Source organism: Marmota monax, unplaced genomic scaffold (genome assembly GCF_021218885.2).
Source record: "Marmota monax isolate L192 unplaced genomic scaffold, Marmota_monax_Labrador192_F-V1.1 WCK01_AAM20220418_F8-fsc00001, whole genome shotgun sequence".
Taxonomy (NCBI): domain Eukaryota; kingdom Metazoa; phylum Chordata; class Mammalia; order Rodentia; family Sciuridae; genus Marmota; species Marmota monax.
In genome coordinates, this window is record NW_026693777.1 from 7,245,456 (window position 1) to 7,263,883 (window position 18,428).

An 18,428-nucleotide genomic window follows, 5' to 3' on the forward strand; every position below is an offset into this window, starting at 1 on the left:
ATTGTAAAGCATACAGATCAAGGCTAGCCAAATGAATAAATAGATACATAGAGTGAAGTTTGTGAAGCTGCTGTCCTCAGAATGTGTCACACATGCACCACCCCCCACCTCTGCACATCAATCCATATTTATCAAGAAAGGAAGTTCAGGGATCATCAGATATGTAGAGTTTTAATGGAAGTTCATCATTTAGGCATGCTTGGCTCATTTGACACATGGCTGAACTCAATCTCCATTTCCTGTTTCATTCCTATAGGTTGGGCTAATGGCATCCAAATCCTAATCTTTTAATCACAAGGTTGATGATTCTGGCATGGTCAGCTGCCATCTGCAAGCTCTGTAGGTGTGTCACTCCGTTTGCATAAATTCATTTGTGGCTTGATAGGTCCACTATGAATAATAAAGAAAATCATAGGAAATCTCAAAGTTTGATATATCATCTCCCAAGACCCCAGGAAAAAATCCCAGGGAGTTCATAACTATACAGGCCTACTCTACATGCTTCTTTATTTTCTTAAAGAAAGTGAACAGCCTATGAGTGACCAAATTTTCTTTGGTCTTCTATACTCTTAACTTTATAGCAGCTGATACTACCTTTATCTTCAGGGGTACTTTGGGGGAGGATAAATATGAAGCTCTGTACAATATACTTTGGCCAATACTTTTTTAAAAATGTCAAAAATAAAAATGTAGTGATTAATGTGAGTATGGATGTTTGAAGTTGGTACAGCTAGCCCTTGTGCCTAGGACTTTGTAGAAAGTGTTTGGACCATGAATCTTTGAGGCACTGCATTTTAATTTATCATGATATTCATTTTATAAGGGTCAGAACACAGTTTTCAATATATATATATATATATATATATATATATATATATATATATACTTGTAAACCTGAATTATTGAATTTTTTACAAAATACAAACACATATTCAAGTTAAATTTTGATGTCTTATATTTCATGCTAGGGTTAAAAGAATACTGAGAAGTTAATATCACTCTTTTGAATTATCAGTTGGGAATTTTACAGAAGTAGTGGGTTTCTCCACTCAACATTTGCCTTCACTTACTCAAAACTCCTGCATTCTCCTGGGATTTCAATACTTTTCTAACTCTGAATTCACACCTGCTAATGCTACTTCTCCAAAGTTTCTTGCTCAGTGAATGAGATTTTCCCGTGACCAACATTTCCTGTGGTTCCTGATGCTGTGCCAGGAAACTCACTCCTAAATCTTTGATCATGCATGCTGTCAGGAGCACAGAGGTCTGCAGAAGGAAGATTCATCAGGTCTCTTTGTTGTTCAATCCTATAAGCAGGGCTTTGATAGTTTTTATAGTTTAGAGAACTGAGATTTTCATATTTACTTACAACCCTTTTCCCTCTAGATTTTTCAACATTCATGTAGAAATTTAAGCCAAATATGTATTTAATTATGAGCCCTGATGCTATGGTCCAAATGACTTATCTCTTACTATTGAAGCATTGTAGCTAGGTAAGCCTATCAACATGAGTTCTCTCCATTATCAGGATTAATTTTCCATCTGGATTTCCCCTAAGTAAAGGGACAAATTTTTTTTTACTTTAATTGTGCCAGTCAAATCTTGTTAGACAGGAATTCTGATTCTCCATCATTCTACTATCCATTAGGCTCAAATGAAGATTTTTAAGACATAGTTTGAGGGCCTGAACAGCATGACTCTAACTAGCTTTTACTATTTCATGCTGATGTCATGTGTATTTTTTATTTGGAAACTTTGTGTTGTTGCATAACATCCTTAATTCCTTGCCTTCCAGATTCATAGGTTTGTATTATTATAATGATAGAGAATCTGCATTTTCTTATACCGAATCATTTCTTTTGTGGTCATATAAGGTTTTGAATGATTATTACTATGAAACACATACATGATAATTTTTCTCAATTAAACATGACTTGACTCAATCTATATATATACAATTTGAATGATAGTCTTTGTAATATGGTTAAAAATAAGAAAATTTAACTTTGTACCACTTCCTCTCTCTTTGAGTTGTCCCAATCTACTTCTTTGATAAGTAAATCTTTCAATACTACATTTCTTATTGAGTATTTCCCCCCACAGAGGTAGAAACAAACACATAAAAATAACCAGTAAAAAGCAGCCAAGTAATTTAGTTTGTTTAGTATCCATTTGGTGGGAAAGGATAGATATTAAAATAAATTGGTAAAAGGAAAGTAAAAGTGAAATGAGTATCAACTGTAAAAATAGGTACTCTATAGCAGAAGAAAAGAAGGAAGACCGGGTATATGCAACTATAGAAATTAGGGCATCTTTCTTGTAAACTGACTCATTCGAATTGCACTCAGAAAGAAGAAGCTGATCTCAGGAGGCTGAGAGTGAATTGAGAGTGAGACATGGATTATTATCAGTTGAATGTATAAAGGGCAGAGTGGAGAGAAAATTAAATGTGTGCTAAGGACTTTACCATTTGAGGTTTTGCTGTTTGAAAAGACAAATAACTTTATTCCCTGTGCTTTAGACACTATGGAATTGATAGGAGGGGAAATTAATGAAATTAGTCATATATTAAATTCAGAGCTGATTAGAATATTATTTGTCTTAGTCCAGGTTGCTATAACAAAATACTATAAACTGGTGCATATAGAAATGTATTTCTAATAACTGTGGAGTCTGGGAAGAGTGAATTCAGGGTGCCAGCAAATTAAGTGACTAGTGAATTCCTAATTTCTGGCTATCCTCTTGCTGTAATCTCAAATTGCAAAAAGAGGCAGGGGATCTCTACTGGGTTTTTTTGATTAAGGTGCTAATCCCATTCAATCACCTCTTAAAGGTTCTATTTCCAAATGCCACCAACTTGAGGGTTAGGATTGAACATAAAAATTTGGTAGGAATGTATATATTCAGTCAATTTCCTCACCTTTGTAAGGTTTCCTTTTTTTTGGTAATTTATTGGTTTTGGTTCTTTTATTTTTTAATTTTCTGTATCTCATAAGCCCATAAAATGGCATGGTTTGCACATAGTAATTGATAAAAACATGTTTGTAAGATGTGTTTTTGAAGCACATATATCTGAGCACAATGTCTTTTTCAAACCTGACAATAAAAAGACACTGGGATATTTATTCTATATAGTCCTTTGGTGATTCAACAATGAGAAAAGTAATGTTTTAGGTGCAACTATAACTTTATAACTTTTATAGTGAAGAGGGAACTATATTTTTTCTTAATAGTATTTTGTTACCACAGACACAAACCTTAGAAAGTTTTTTTTTCCTTTATGCTGAAAAGTTGAGATGATATCTTAAGGGTCCATCTAGTTTAAATAGAACAATTAATTGTGTACAGCAGTGTACACAATTACTTCTACTCCCTCCTCCAAACACACTGAAACATATCTTAATAATTGCTAGAAGACACTTTGGAGAAATCTGATCCAATATAAACAATTTCCAGAGGAGAAACTGAGACTTAGAGTAGAAAAGTTTTCTTTGACTCCTACACTTTAATTTCTACTTTATATTTATTTTATTTTTATTCACTTACATACCTAATGTACTTAGAATAACTTTGGTGACTGTACCCAAGAGTTAGCAGTAAAATAAGCTGAATTTTGAATAACATTATATGTATAGTTGTCATGATTTGGATATGAAGTGTCACCACCCAAAAGTCTATGTTAATGCAGGAATGTTTGTAGGTGAAGAGAACTAACTGTAACCCAATCAGTCCATCCTAGATTGAATGCACTGGGGTAACTGTAAGCAGGTGGAGCATGGCTGGAGGAGGGGGCTCACAGAGGGCATGCCCTGGAAGGGTGCATCTTTCCCATGGACCATTTCCCCCTTTCTCTCCCACCTTATTTGCTTCCTAATCTGTAAGAGGAGAGCAGCTTTCCTTCAACATGGCCTTCTACCATGATGTGTCTTCTCACTTTAGGCTCCAAACAATGGAGTCTGCCCACCATGAACTGAACCTCTGAAACACTGAGCCAAAATTAACTTTTCCTCCTCTAAGTTGTTTTTTTTTTTTTTCAGGTATTTTGTCACAGAAATGAGAAACCAACATAAATAATAATCTTTCTCCAAATAATAATGCTATGCTCTGTGTGCAAGCTTATCTAACAGCAGATTTATTACATTTAGCAGTAATAAACTAGAACTTTATGCACTTTATTTGAGTAATTATGAGATACTTCCATGGCTGAAGTCTAGATTTATGTTTAAACATATGAGGTGGATAAGAAGGGTTTTAATAGTGTTTTTCCTTTGTTTGTTTATTTTTCAAAAGAAAATGGGGAGGTGGACATAACAGGTGACAGAGTCATGAACACCGTAAGTACCTTGGTAAGGAAAATAAACTAACTTTTCACTTATCCTTTCTTAATGATTTCACAGCTCAGCATTTGATAGAAGGTCTTATATAATTCTAAAAAGTCATAAAAGAAAGAAGTTTAAAAAAGAATGCCTCATATTTCTGAAAACTATAACAGTTGTCAAATTTATATTTTTTTTATTTTTCCATAGAATCTATTTTTAATACATTTAATTTTCATTTTTATTTACAAATGTTTATCCCTTATATTATGCTATATAATTTCTCATATGTGTGATGATACCTAAATTTTAAATTATTGATCATGCTCAGTTTGGATTTGAGATGTCTCCCCAAAAGCTCCTATATTAATGCATGAATGTTCAGGGGTTGAATGACAGGATTATAAGATTTATGATAGGATCACAGTTATAACCCATTTGTTGGTTAATAATTTGAATGGACTAGCTGGGTGATTAGCATATGCAGGTGGGGCATGGCTGAAGGAAATAAGTCACTGGGGAAATACCTCTGACATCCCACTTGCTCTTTCTCTCTCTGCTTCTGGGCTTCTATGAAGTGAGCAGCTTCCCTCCACCACAGCCTTCTGCCATGTTGTTCTGCCTCACTTCTGGCTTAGTTGGCAAATGATGGACTGAGACCTCTGAAACTGTGAGTCCCAAATAATCTTTTTCTCCTCTAGGATGTTCTTGTCAGGTATTATTCTTATTCAGCCATAAAAAGTTATTGTCAGGTATTGTTCTTATTCAGCCATAAAAATTAATGAAGTTCTATAGTACATGTCATGACATGAATGAACCTGGAAAACACTATGCTAAGTGAAAGTGCCCAGACCCAAAGACCATGTAGTATATGAAGTTATATGAAATGACTTAACAGGCAGTTTCAGAGCAATGGAAACTAGATGATGAGTTGTCAGTGATGGTGGTAAGGAGAAACATGGAACGATGGTTATGAGATTTATCTGAGGGGGTATGTTTTGGATTAGTTTGAGCTGCTTATTGCCCTATGTAAATAGAGAACATGGCACTGAATTATAAAACTTATATAAAGAACATTCTCATGTGTGAATTATATTTCAAAAATTGCTCATTTAATGTTATTCAGCGATTTCAACAAAAATCAACAATTTTTGTTGATTTTGGTATAAGTAATATATTTTTATTATGGTATAAGTAATATATTTTTAGAAAACAGTAATTTGGTGTAAGCAATTGAAAAGACGTGTGTGTGTGTGTGTGTGTGTGTGTGTGTGTTACTGGGGATTGAACACAGGGCCTTGATCATACTGAGCCAACGCTCTACCACTGAGCTACATCCCAGCCATTTTAATTTATTTTGAGATAAGTTCACAGTAAGTTGCCCAGAGTGGCTTGGAATTTGTGTTCTTTCTGCTTCAGCAGTTATATCTATGTGCCACCATGCCCAGTGAAAATGGGTGCAGTTTGACATGTTTGGGAAAAAAATAATAACATGTAAATAATTATAAATTCATGCATAACAGCAATGTAAAGGAAATATTTTAAAGGGCAGCAATCTTCTTCAACTTAAAGTATAAGCCCATACCAAAAATAATCAGGAGAATTTGGAATGACTTCTAATTCTAAGAGTAATGTTTAAAAAGTAATTTCATGATTATATATACTATACAAATATTAAAAATGGTAAGCATTGAATATAATTAAAAATCAAAACAAGGACATTTATGATAGAAACAAAATATACTATGTACCTAGAAATAAGTTTAATAAATTAGATGTAAATAAGTGCCAAATTATATCTTCTAGAAAGCTATTATTAGAAAATACCCAGATGATTGTGAAAACAAAATATTTATAGGAAGAATTTATCTCCAATGAGTCAATTTTAATGCATAATAGCAGTCCAAATCTTGCATTGCCTTTTTAATAAAGTTCTACAAAATCTAATGTTTATTTACAAATAAACACTGGACTGGACAGTATTAAGAATCACCTTAGCACAACAATTATAGTAATAAGATTGGACATACATATCAAATTTTATTAAAATTTATAAACAAGGAAATACAGTATTGATAGTATTTGTTTTATTGTCCAGTTAAATAGAATTAAGCATCCCCAAACAAACAGCAAATGCATTAAATTCATAAATGGCAGGGGATACAATAAAAAATCAGTGGTTTTCTGGAGTTTGGAGGGAGAAGATAAATATAAGGAACAGGAAGAAAATTATTCTTTATGATACTGTAATGGGAGATATATGTCATTATACAAAAACCCATACGATATAGTATGACAATAGTGAACTGTATGGAATTTGTGCAATAATAATATGATGATATTGATTTTTGGAGAATATATGCATATGTTGTGGAGGGCATATGAGAAGTCTGCACTTTCCATTCTATTCTGATATAATTCTACTAAAAATGTTCTGAAATATAAATTCCAAATAAAGTAAAATAATCAGTAGATGAGTCTCTGGAGATTGCTACCATACAATTTATATGCACTAATATATGGGAATACCACCTCCCTCCAAATTAACAATAATTGTTAACTTTTACAGATTGAAATTATGGTGTAATTCTAGCCCAATTTACTTATACATTCAAAAATACACAGCTCAAATTACAAAGCAATTCATAATGATCCAGAAGAAGTTGTAAATCTCTTAAGTCTAGTGCTCCTGAATTCATAGAGGCATTTTTATTCTTTGGCATCAGTCTGTTATCAAGTATTTTTTTTGTTTACTGTGGTTATTTAAAGAATATATTTTGTAATAAAGTCATTTTTCAAATCTATTCATGTGCATTTCCTTAAATAGTGAATCTCTTTTCATTTGGTTAACTAAATGAAGTAAATTATTCATCTTCCTTAATTTTTTAGAGGTTTTAAACTTACATAATATCTTGCTGTTGAATATATTTCTTATTCTCTCTGCTTAATCAGTCAATTGACAAATATATAAATTTGGGTATACTGGGATATAAACTGCCAAAAATAAGTTATTTTACATGATTCTCCCTGTCAATTAGCATGCTTTACTTAATGGGAAAAACTTATTGAATCAGCAGTTTAATTTACTTTCTTTGTAAATTTGCATAAAATATTTATAATTCTGGGCCTTAGATTCATTACCAAGTCTTTATATATATATATAACTACACCTAAAGATCAAATGATTTAAGGTTGCAATTCATTCTAAAACAGTATAGAATCTTGGAAAAATAAGACGGTTAGCAAATTTTGTTTGCTTATTAAAATGATAAAATAATTCTAATGAAAAAAAATATATTATATCACCCTTTGAGGTACTTCAGTATCACTGAGTTTGAACATGAAGTAAAGTAAGCCAAATTTCCCAAGACATTTATAATTGTATAGCATCTTTCTATTATGTGGTAATAACTTTGTGACCTTTGATAACTCTGCAATGATGCTCTTTATACTCCTAATTATATATTATTATAGTATCTCATTAGGTCTCCATGGAGAAAGACCTTGGAGCTCATCGAAATTTAAAAAGGTTCACAGTTTTTATATTATCAGCTATTGAGAAATCAACTTAGACCACAATTATCAAATGAGAAATAAATATAACCTATGTCTTTATATATTATTTCTTGATCCTCATTTTAGCATTCTTCTGATTTATTTCGATTGATAGAATGTACTTTCAAATTCTGCTGTTATTGATTTTATCATTTACAAAACAGAAACTTTACTGATTTTAAATCAGCCCTATGTCACCATTCAGATTAGCATGTGCTTGGATAAAATTTAGAAATGCTATTATTTCTGTGCCATATATATATTTTGTAATCTGCTTCTATCTACAGTAGAATCATCTTCCATTTTTTCATAATTTTCAATTATTTTTAAGAAGACTAAGTTTAGTAATATATGTGGAGTTATCATATATTCCCTTTGACTCATATATGCCATTATTTGTATCACAAAGCAAAATATTTCATTTCCTTAACAACCTATGTGAGCTTCATATATACACAGGCAAAAAAAATACCCCTCTAGTCACAGGTGTAAACAATTATAATTTCAAATGATGTCTGGGTTCATTATCCGTTTTCTAAGAGAAAAATAACTGTTTAGGATAAATAAACTCAAAGGCATTGTCACTTGACATCGGCTTTTTACGAGTATAAAAAAGAGCCAGAGGCTTTTTCTGTGTGCTTTTCACTGTTCTGCTAATTTAGGGATTTTTGTATTTCATTTACTTAGAAAATGACACTAGGTATATATACACTTCAGATATAACTCTTTAAATTTCCTCAGAAATAATATAAATAATTTAAATGGCTCAGTTATTTAGAAACTTAGAAAAGCATCTGGCAAATATTATACTGAATTTTCCTTGAAAAGTTGTAAACTGCATATTGAAATATTAATGGTTACTAAGAAATTCAGCTCAAGAGAATCCCATAGGAATTTAAAATGCAGCAATTAAAAAAATTGCAAAGTGATACAAAGATGAAATATATGCCAGAGACAAATAGATTAGTTTTATTTATTTTTTCCTACAGGACAATCTAGTTTATATCAGGGTTTTAAATTTTGAATATTCTTAAGTAGTAGGGAGAGGTTAGACTTATATTGTGAATAAGTTAAATGCTTGTAGCACTTGTGTTATCTCTTCTTGTGCACTTCCCAATAAGCCTTCTGCCCATCAGTATTTGTGGGTATGTTTAATCAATAGAAAAGTTGCACATAAGCAAAACCCTGATCTGAAAACTTTATAATAGGTGCCTTGAAATATTCTCATAGTTAATATAATGTTTATCAAGTTCCACACATGCTGTGAGCTTTAAAATATGTGATGAAAAAATAAGAATACAATTCTGTCTTGTGTTTTGGAGAGGACATTAATTTGTCTATAGGTTTCTGTAGAAAATCACTACTTTTAGCCATCATAATTCTAATGAAAATTATTTCTAAGGCTTTAAATGTCAGGTTACAAACAACAAATTGTTAAAAATTAGAATGACAATCCAGATAATTTTCATTACTCAAAAAAAGAGTCTGGATAAAAGAAGTCATATACTATTATTTTAATTTTCCTCCCAGAATCCTTCAGGATGAAATGAACTCCTAACCTCTACTCTATCTTCCCACTGGTGGCTACAGTTTCATGAATTAATATAAATCTCCCATTTCAGGCAACCAAACTAAAACTAGGGAAGAGTAAAGAACAAACATAGTGTGTGTGCATGTATGTGTGTGTGTGTGTGTGTGTGTGTGTGTGTGTGTGTGTGTGAGAGAGAGAGAGAGAGAGAGAGAGAGAGAGAGAGAGAGAGAGAGCTTTCTCCTTTCTCTTGAAGTCTCTAGAAGATGCCACAAAGTAAATTTATTTTATTTTGAGAAAAAATATAGAATAAAGACCAGGCTATACATAACAACAGAACACTGGCCCACAATCTCTGGAGCAAGCAGACCTAGAAGAAAACCATAGCCTCTACATAAATCAGTAAAAAAAAATTATCTGTATTTAGTCTGCAATTGCTGGATTCCCTCATTGATACCCCCACTCTCAACTAAGTATGATCCAGAGCCAAATATATTCTCTTATCCAATCATGTAAGATCCTGTGTTTCCAGTTAGTCCAGCTTCCTCATGCTATGACCTCTAATTTGAGCATATCTAAGGAATTTGCTTTTTCCCCCTCTGTACTGTAAAGCTTTTCCACTTTCCAATCTTTGAACCTCTGACAAATGCAGCTGATGGTGCCTGACTCCTTTGCTGTAGTTCTGAATAAATCACCTCCTTGTGTTCTCAATGTCATTGGTCTTCAGTGGTCTTCTGGTTTTTCTACTGTCTGTTTTTACACTTGACTGTTGAAGACGTTAGGAAGTGTAGTTTTCAGTATCCAAAAATCCTATATCAAATAAAATTTCTGTAACTATGGAAGAGACAAAATAGAACATTGGAGATCTAAATTCCAAAAAAAGGCACAAGAAAAACAAAGTTAAAAATAACCTTATGAATATTACAAAATATAATTTCCTGTGCTGTCAATAGACAACAGTAAATACTTGTTTGTCCTCATGTTAAATAGTTTTGAAAAGGGTATACATTCTTGTCACTTATCTTAAACAAGCTAATAACATTTTCTCCAAAAAATTCTTATTTCCATAAGACTGTGAACCAAATAATATATTTCTTAAGACAGTTTTCATATCAACACTGGCTCTAATATTCTCCCACCAATCCAAAAATATTTTGAAATAAACACACCTTACCCATTTTCTTTTACGAATGTCCACTAGGCTCCAAATCTAGGTTCCAAATACCTATAAATATACTCCTTTCTCTTCTGCCTTCTGACACACAATTAAAACTATGAAATTGCTGGTCCCCATGTTGTAGTAAATGTAATAAAATTGTCTTGTTTGATCAATACATTTTCCTGGTGATTTTTAAAAGACTTATATGCAATATTATGGATGATCTTCCAAGATCTAATCAATATGCATTCATAGCTCAAGATACTTGTGGTGAACTATGCTTTTGTGAGTCACCTTGAGTCTTTGTGTGAGGGCATGAGTTCAATCCTCAGTATAGCAGAGAAAAAAAATAGAAAAAGGAAAAAAATATTCTGTTCATAAGCTTGGATGAGTTTTCACAGAGTTCTCAATTTTGTTTATCCAAGGAATGAGGGAAGCTTTCCGCAAATCTTTAAGTTTCAGTTATGATTTGAAAATTCCTATCCTAGTCAAATTGTGCCTTGTCACTACCAACCATGTTGCTTTTACCATCTTTATCATTTTGTGTTGTGGGACTTTAAGAGGATCTTTAAAGAAATTATATTGGCATAATAAGTACATCCTTATGCTGACCCCAAGGACTGAGTTCAAGAGATCTTTTAAGAGCAACAATTTTGACTTGAATCATCCTTTCCAAATCAAGTATATTTTCTCAGTATTGTTGTGGTGTTCCTGAAGATTGATTTTTTAAAATCTTCCTTTCTTGTAGCTGGGTGGTTTGTCGACATCCCTACTTGCTAACCACTAGTTTTTGTACAGGTTCTAGAGGTCAAAAGTGGACCAGGCATTATCTTTACAAATTGGTGCAGTATTCCATTTCACTTGGCACTTGATTAACATCTACTACCTTGAAATCATAGTGATAACTTCAGAAACTTTTGCCTTACAAAAGATTTGAGAATCAAAATAGAAAACAAAACAAAAAACATATCCAAAACAAAACCCCATAAGTAGGATTTCACCCACTCCCCTTCTTTAGGTGCACCTTCTAGGTGTCACTCAATATCACAGGGCTGGTACCTTCTGAGAAATTGATGGAACACAAAGGACCCCTTCCAATTCAATTCTTGCAATTAAATCAGAAAGTTTTCAGATATGTTTCTCAGAGTAACAGGAATGAGTTAATTTGGAGGAATATGAAAAGGAAAAAAGGGGACACTCTCAAGGGAGAGAATGGATCCTCTTAGAGAAGAGAAAGCATGCCTCTCTTGAACTCAAGTTTTATTGGGGATCCCAGAGAATTTTCCAGAGAGTCTTACCCAGCTCCACCTCTTGACTTGACTGATAAGAGGGTAACATAAGACTTTCATGTCCTCACTGCTGTGGCAACTGTGAGTCAATTTGACCCATGCTGATCAATTCTAATTGGATTCTTAATCATAAATTCTTACAGATTTTATGATTAGTAGGAATTGTCATCATCTTCCCGAGTTCTGGAATGTCATCTGTTAAAAGGGTCTCTAAAATGTTCCCCTGCAGGGTAACTTTGGATGCTTTTATAGATATTATTTTGGACCTGCATGTGAAGTGGGCGCATTTTATAGAATTAGTCCCTTAACCTCATGTTACCACAACTAGCATCTGTCTGTCCCTATCATCAATGGGTTAAATATTCAATAGTTTTTTGTTTGTTTGTTTGATTGATTTTTTTTTGTACCAGGGATTGAATTCAGGGCCACTCAACCACTAAGCAACATCCCCAGCCCTATTTTATATTTTATTTAGAGACAAGGTCTCACTGAGTTGCTTAGTGCCTTGCTAAGTTCTGAGTCTGGCATTGAACTCATGATTCTCATATCTCAGCCTCCTCAGCCACTGGGATTATAGGTGTGCTATACCATGCCTGGGAAATGTTCAATAGTTCTTAATAGAAAATTAATTTAAAACTTTGTTCTTCCTTTGTATGTTTTTTTTTTTTCATTGCAAAATTGGAACTTAAACAAGGCTAATTTTTGAGTAGGAAAAGTAGTATTGTTTTGAAAATCAGAAAAGAAGCTAAACACCAAAAGCCTTTAGTATGGATTGAAGAGTGTTTTTGATATATAAATACATATATTTACATATATAAAAATAATTTGTATACTATTTTTGATAATTTCAAAGAAATAAACTTATATTTTAAGTTATAAAACATATTTTGTCCTCTTTCTTAGATGATTGCCATATACAAATCATTTTAACATGATATTTTAACTGATTTTGATTTTATTATTCATTAATTAAACTTCTTATAATTTCACAATTAATTCTGTATGTAAATACATTATAATTGTTAAAAATATTAAATACAAATATTAAATAAAAATACATAAACATACTTAACTAAATAAAACTGCACTGAAACTCTTCAGAATGTTTTTAAAAAGTGATTGACCTTAATGCAACAATATAAAAAAATTGTTGAATTAAATTGTAACTTTCAGATTTTTAGTAAACTATATATAAATACCTGTTACTTGTACTAAATTGGATTGACATATAATATTAAGTACCTAGAAATTTCTTGTCAAAGCAAGAATTACTATACTTAGCTATATGTTAAGGGTATTTTCTGAATCTTTTCATATAGATAGGTTATAGAATGTGCAATTGTGGGGCTGGGGCTGTAGCTTTGTGGTAGCGCACCTGCCTTGCATGTGTGAGGCAATGGGTTCGATCCTTAGCACCACATAAAAATAAACAGATGAAGATATTGTGTCCATCTACAACTAAAAAAAATTTTAAAAATGTGCAATTGTACTTGAGTAATATATTTTATATGGTTCTGATTAAAATTCGTTTAGTGATAACAAAAATTGATATAATATGTATTACAGCCCAAGAAAAAACTCTCAAAATAGATTGCCTTGGTTAAAGGTGTTTTAAAAGTTAGAAAACTAAGAGAGGAAGTTTCACTTTGAATGTGGCTATTGTTTGGCTATTGTATTTTCAAGGAAATGTTTATTATCTATTAAGAAGTAAGTTTTAAGTGTGACAGTTAGTCTTGGTTGTCTATTTGAGTTGATAGAAAGCTGCCTAGAAACTGAGGAAAGCTCATTACTGGGTGAGGGTGTTTCCAGAGAAGATTAACATGTGGGTCAGCTCCTTAGATGGAATAGCTACCGATTGATTTCTCCTTTCTCTGGCTCTCCAGCTTTCAGAAAGTCATTGAGGGACAATTGTTATGAATCTCCTTCTGAAGAAACTTGCAAAGAAGCGAACAAAAAAAAAAAAAAAAGACACAGTGCAGAGGAAAAAAAGACAAAGTGGTTGCTCCTTTTCTCCGCCACATTTATTATACCCCCAAATTACATAGCTCCTGTTACCATGACTACATTCTAACTTAGAATTTCTTTAACTCCAAGGGCTAGCTAACCAAGATAAGGTACAGGTTAATAAAAACTCAGAGCCCCTTCTCCCCAAGGACATCACTAGAAACTAGATAGCACACCTGCATAGTTATCTTAATAGCCTCAGGGGGAAACATATATGAAGTATTTTATGAAATAAAATGTATTATTTTATAAAAAAATTCTAAAAATTAATTATATTTCAAAACTAGATTGAAATGTTTAATTATTATTATTTACTTATTTATATATTTAAATATGTCTAGACATACTTATAAATATACTTTAATTTGGGGCTTCACAAATAATAAGAAGATCAAAATAAATCTGAAGAAACACTATAAATATAAAATATATGAGGAATGTAGAGTCTGTATTTGTAATACATAAGTACAATGACTGCGGGGTTCAATGATAATGCTTCCGTTAATTTAAAAATAAAAGAATTAATGGGTTCTAATTTTCATTTATACATGGTAGATATGTTAAAAAACAACATTAAAATTTTAGTTTTCTATTCCCTTGTATATGTGTGATGTTTTTGTTGTTGTTGGTACTGGGACTTGAACCCAGGGGTATTTTAATACTGAGCTATATCCCCAGTTCTTCTCCTTCTCCTTTTCTTCCTCTTCCTCTTCCTCCTCCTCCTCCTCCTCCTCCTGCTCCTCCTCCTCCTCTTTCTCCTCCTCCTCCTCCTCCTCCTCCTTCTTCTTCATTGTATTTTGAGACAGGGTCTAGCTAAGTTGCTCAGGATGGTCTCAAATTTACAAACCCCCTGCCTCGGTCTCCTGAGTCAATGGGATTACCAATACTGTCGATGGTAATGTAAAATAGTGAAATCACTACAAGAAACAGTATGGAGTTTCTTTGAAAAGTTAAATATAAAACGGTCATTTTGTACACAAATTCTACTATTAAGTATATATTCAAAATTATTTGGATAAGTATTTTTGAGGAGATACCTGCATGTCATGCTCATTGTAATATCATTTTCAATAACTAAAATGCTCATTGTAACATCATTTCAATAACTAATAATGGAAATAACCTAATTGTTCATTAATATATGAACAGATTTTTAAAAATTTAGTATATACATATTACAGAATATTACTAAGCTTTAAGAATGCAAGGGTGGGCTGGGGATGTGGCTCAAGTGGTAGCACGCTCACCTGGCTTGCGTGCGGCCCGGGTTTGATCCTCAGCACCACATACAAACAAAGATGTTGTGTCCGCCAAAAAAACTAAAAAATAAATAAATATTAAAAAATTCTCTCTCTCTCTCTTTAAAAAAAAAAGAATACAAGGGTTTTCAATATGAAACAGTCTGTCTTAGAAGGACACATACTGCATGACTCCGAGTAAGAGGTATCTAAAACAGTCAAATTCTTAGAAAACTTAGAAAAATAGGTGAGTGGTGGTTTTTAGGAACTATGGGGAGATTTGAAATAGGAAGTTGCTGCACAAGAGGTATGAAATTTATGAATGAAGAATCAATTCTATAGACCTAGTGTACAACATTATGCCTATAGTTAATATTGTATTGTTCACTTAAAAAGTTAAAATGTTAGATCCAATGTTAATTATCAGACCACAACTTAAATTGTAGAGTTAATCTTGCTCAAGAAAAGAATTTCACTATATGTCACGATTCATTCCAGAAAATCTTCAGAATATCAGGCTGGTATACATAAAAGCAAACTTTCCGTTAAAACAGAAATCAAAACACTTTAACTGAACACAAAAATCTTGATAGTATAGTAGTACCTCAAATGCAACTTTTACACAGGAAATATTAGTCAATAAAATATAACTCAATAATTAAATAAAATGAAACAAAATCAGAGTTATATTTAATATGTCATTGAAAATGAAATAAAATATGCATTTTTAGAGATAGGAAGAGTGACAAAAGTAAAAACTAAAAATTAAAATGAGATTATAAACAAAATGTCATCTATTAAATAATTATATTAAATGTATACCATAAAGACTATTTGTTTAAAGTTGGAAATTTTTAACAATGAATCGAAAAGAAATACTTAATCTTATTATGGTAGACAGAATAATAACCTTCCAAAGATACATACACCCTAATACCTGGAAGCTGTGATTATTTTCCATTAAGTAGCAAAGGGAAATTATAATTGCAGGAATTAAAGTTGCTAATAAAAGGATAGAAATATTCTGAATTATCCCAAATTGCATAATGCAATCACTAGTCTTTAAAAGTGGAAGAGGGAGGCAGAAGCAGAAAAGAAGCATCAGAAACATAGATGTCATACATACCCATGTTTATAGCAGCACAGTTCACAATAGTCAACCTGTGGAATCAGTCTAGGTATCCATCAATAGATGAATGGATAAAAAAGATGTGTCATATACACACAGTGGAGTTTCATTCAGCCATAAAGAAAAATGAAATTATTTCATTTGCAACAAAATGGATGGAACTTCACACCATTAAATTAAGCTAAATAGCTTAAGGTCAAGAGTCATATGCTTTCTTTCATACGTGGAAGCTAGAGAGGAAAAGGGTAAAGAGAGTTGTGGGTGGAGGGCAAGTGGTTGATCGCATAAAAAGCAAAGGAAGGTCAGAAGCATAAAGGAAGGGCACCGCCAGGTAGGCAGAGTGAAGGGAGGGGAGAAGCACTAGAGAGGAATATTGGCCAAATTATATTATGTGCAGGTGCAAATATTCAACAACAAATCCCACCATTACGTACAGCTATAGTGGACCTATGAAAAGAAAAATGTGCTGAAAAATAAAAACAAAACAAAAATAAACATAGACATGAAGATGGAAGAAATGTCTGAGTGATGTTATATGAGAAGGATTTGTCCCACTGTTTGTCTTTCAATAAAGTAAGGGATTATTTGTATAATTAACTGTTCCCTTGAATCATATCAATCTGAAGGTCAGCTATCTTGAACTTCAATTAACCTGAAAATATTATATTTCAAGCAATTTCCAGTTTTCCTGAATGCCATTCTCTCTCGACCTATTCCCCATTAAAATGTTTCTTTTTCCAGGCCTAGAAAACCTGATTGATGATATGATATGTCAGTGTACTCTCAAGTTTTTGTGCAATATGTATTGACATCAAACTTTGTTCTTTTTCCTATTTGCTACTTTGTCCTTTTGCAGCTTCTACTGGATATGAGTAAATCAATGTTTTGGGTTGTGTTTTACAGTGTTACAATTTATTCTATGCTTTCATTAATAAAATGTCATATTAAAATTATTTTCATCCCAAGAGTCACACTCTGCTGTGGAGTATATAACAATGTATAATATTATTGGTATGTTACTATATTTTAATGCAAAGTCTATCTCCCTGTGTAAGAATAGGGATCAGCCTTCTCTATGTTTTGTCATAATCCTGTTGTTTTGCATCATACATGATTCAATGTCTACTTGTTATAATTTGTTTTATAAGGAAATTTTCATTTCTTCACAAATAACTGTAGATCATAGTATGGTTGGAGTCCCCAAATAAAAATTCTTTACCTTTGTTTGGCTTACAGTAAATGGTTCACATTCTTTCCCACAGTATATAACTGCTACAAAAAACTGAAACTCTTAAGGAGTTATTAAATTATCAACAAAGGTGAAAAACTTAATTTCTGACCTTTATGTTATAATTTTTATAATTTAAATGTTATATATAGTGTAAAAATTTTCTTTACTTTGCTATAATGTTTTTATATTTTTTAAATCCATGCCTACTAAACACCCATAAATATTTTCTTGACTCTTTTATTTATATATTAATTGGTATCTAATTTAATTTCATTTTTATGTAAAATTGTTAGTAAGTTTATGGGATTAAAGAAATAGTCATTTATTATTATTATCAGTATTATTATTATTTTATATTATTGGGGATTGAACCCATGGGCACTCTATCACTGAGTCCTATCCCCACACCTTTTTATTCTTTTATTTTGAAACAAGTTCTCCTTAAACTGCAGAGGTTAACCTTGGAACTTGTGATCCTCTTTTCTCAGCCTACAGAGTCTCTTGGATTAAACAATGCACTACCATGTATAGCTGAGTTTATTACTTTAATTGGCTCACATTAGTAATTATATAGAAGAAAAAATTTAAAGGATATACCTTTGAACTTTTGAGCACTTTGTTGTAAGCCATTTGACAATATCATATGAATGAATTACTAAATAAATTATTTAAAATATTTTTTAAAAATCTACATATGCATTGGTACAGAAATGATGGTGTGTGATTAATTTTTATTTGATAATAATTAATGTATTAAACAGATACATGTTAGTATATAACATATATGGGCTTAAATTGTGGCTTTGTGCATATAAATATTTTAAAGTACTTCACCAGCCTGCTCATACATAATATGGCACATACATGATATTCAAATGATCATTGCATAAATTATGAGGTTTCTTTGGGATATCTGCCTTTATTAAATTTTGCTACAAGGTATTACTGCATTATTTCATTCTGACAGTAGTATTTTGTC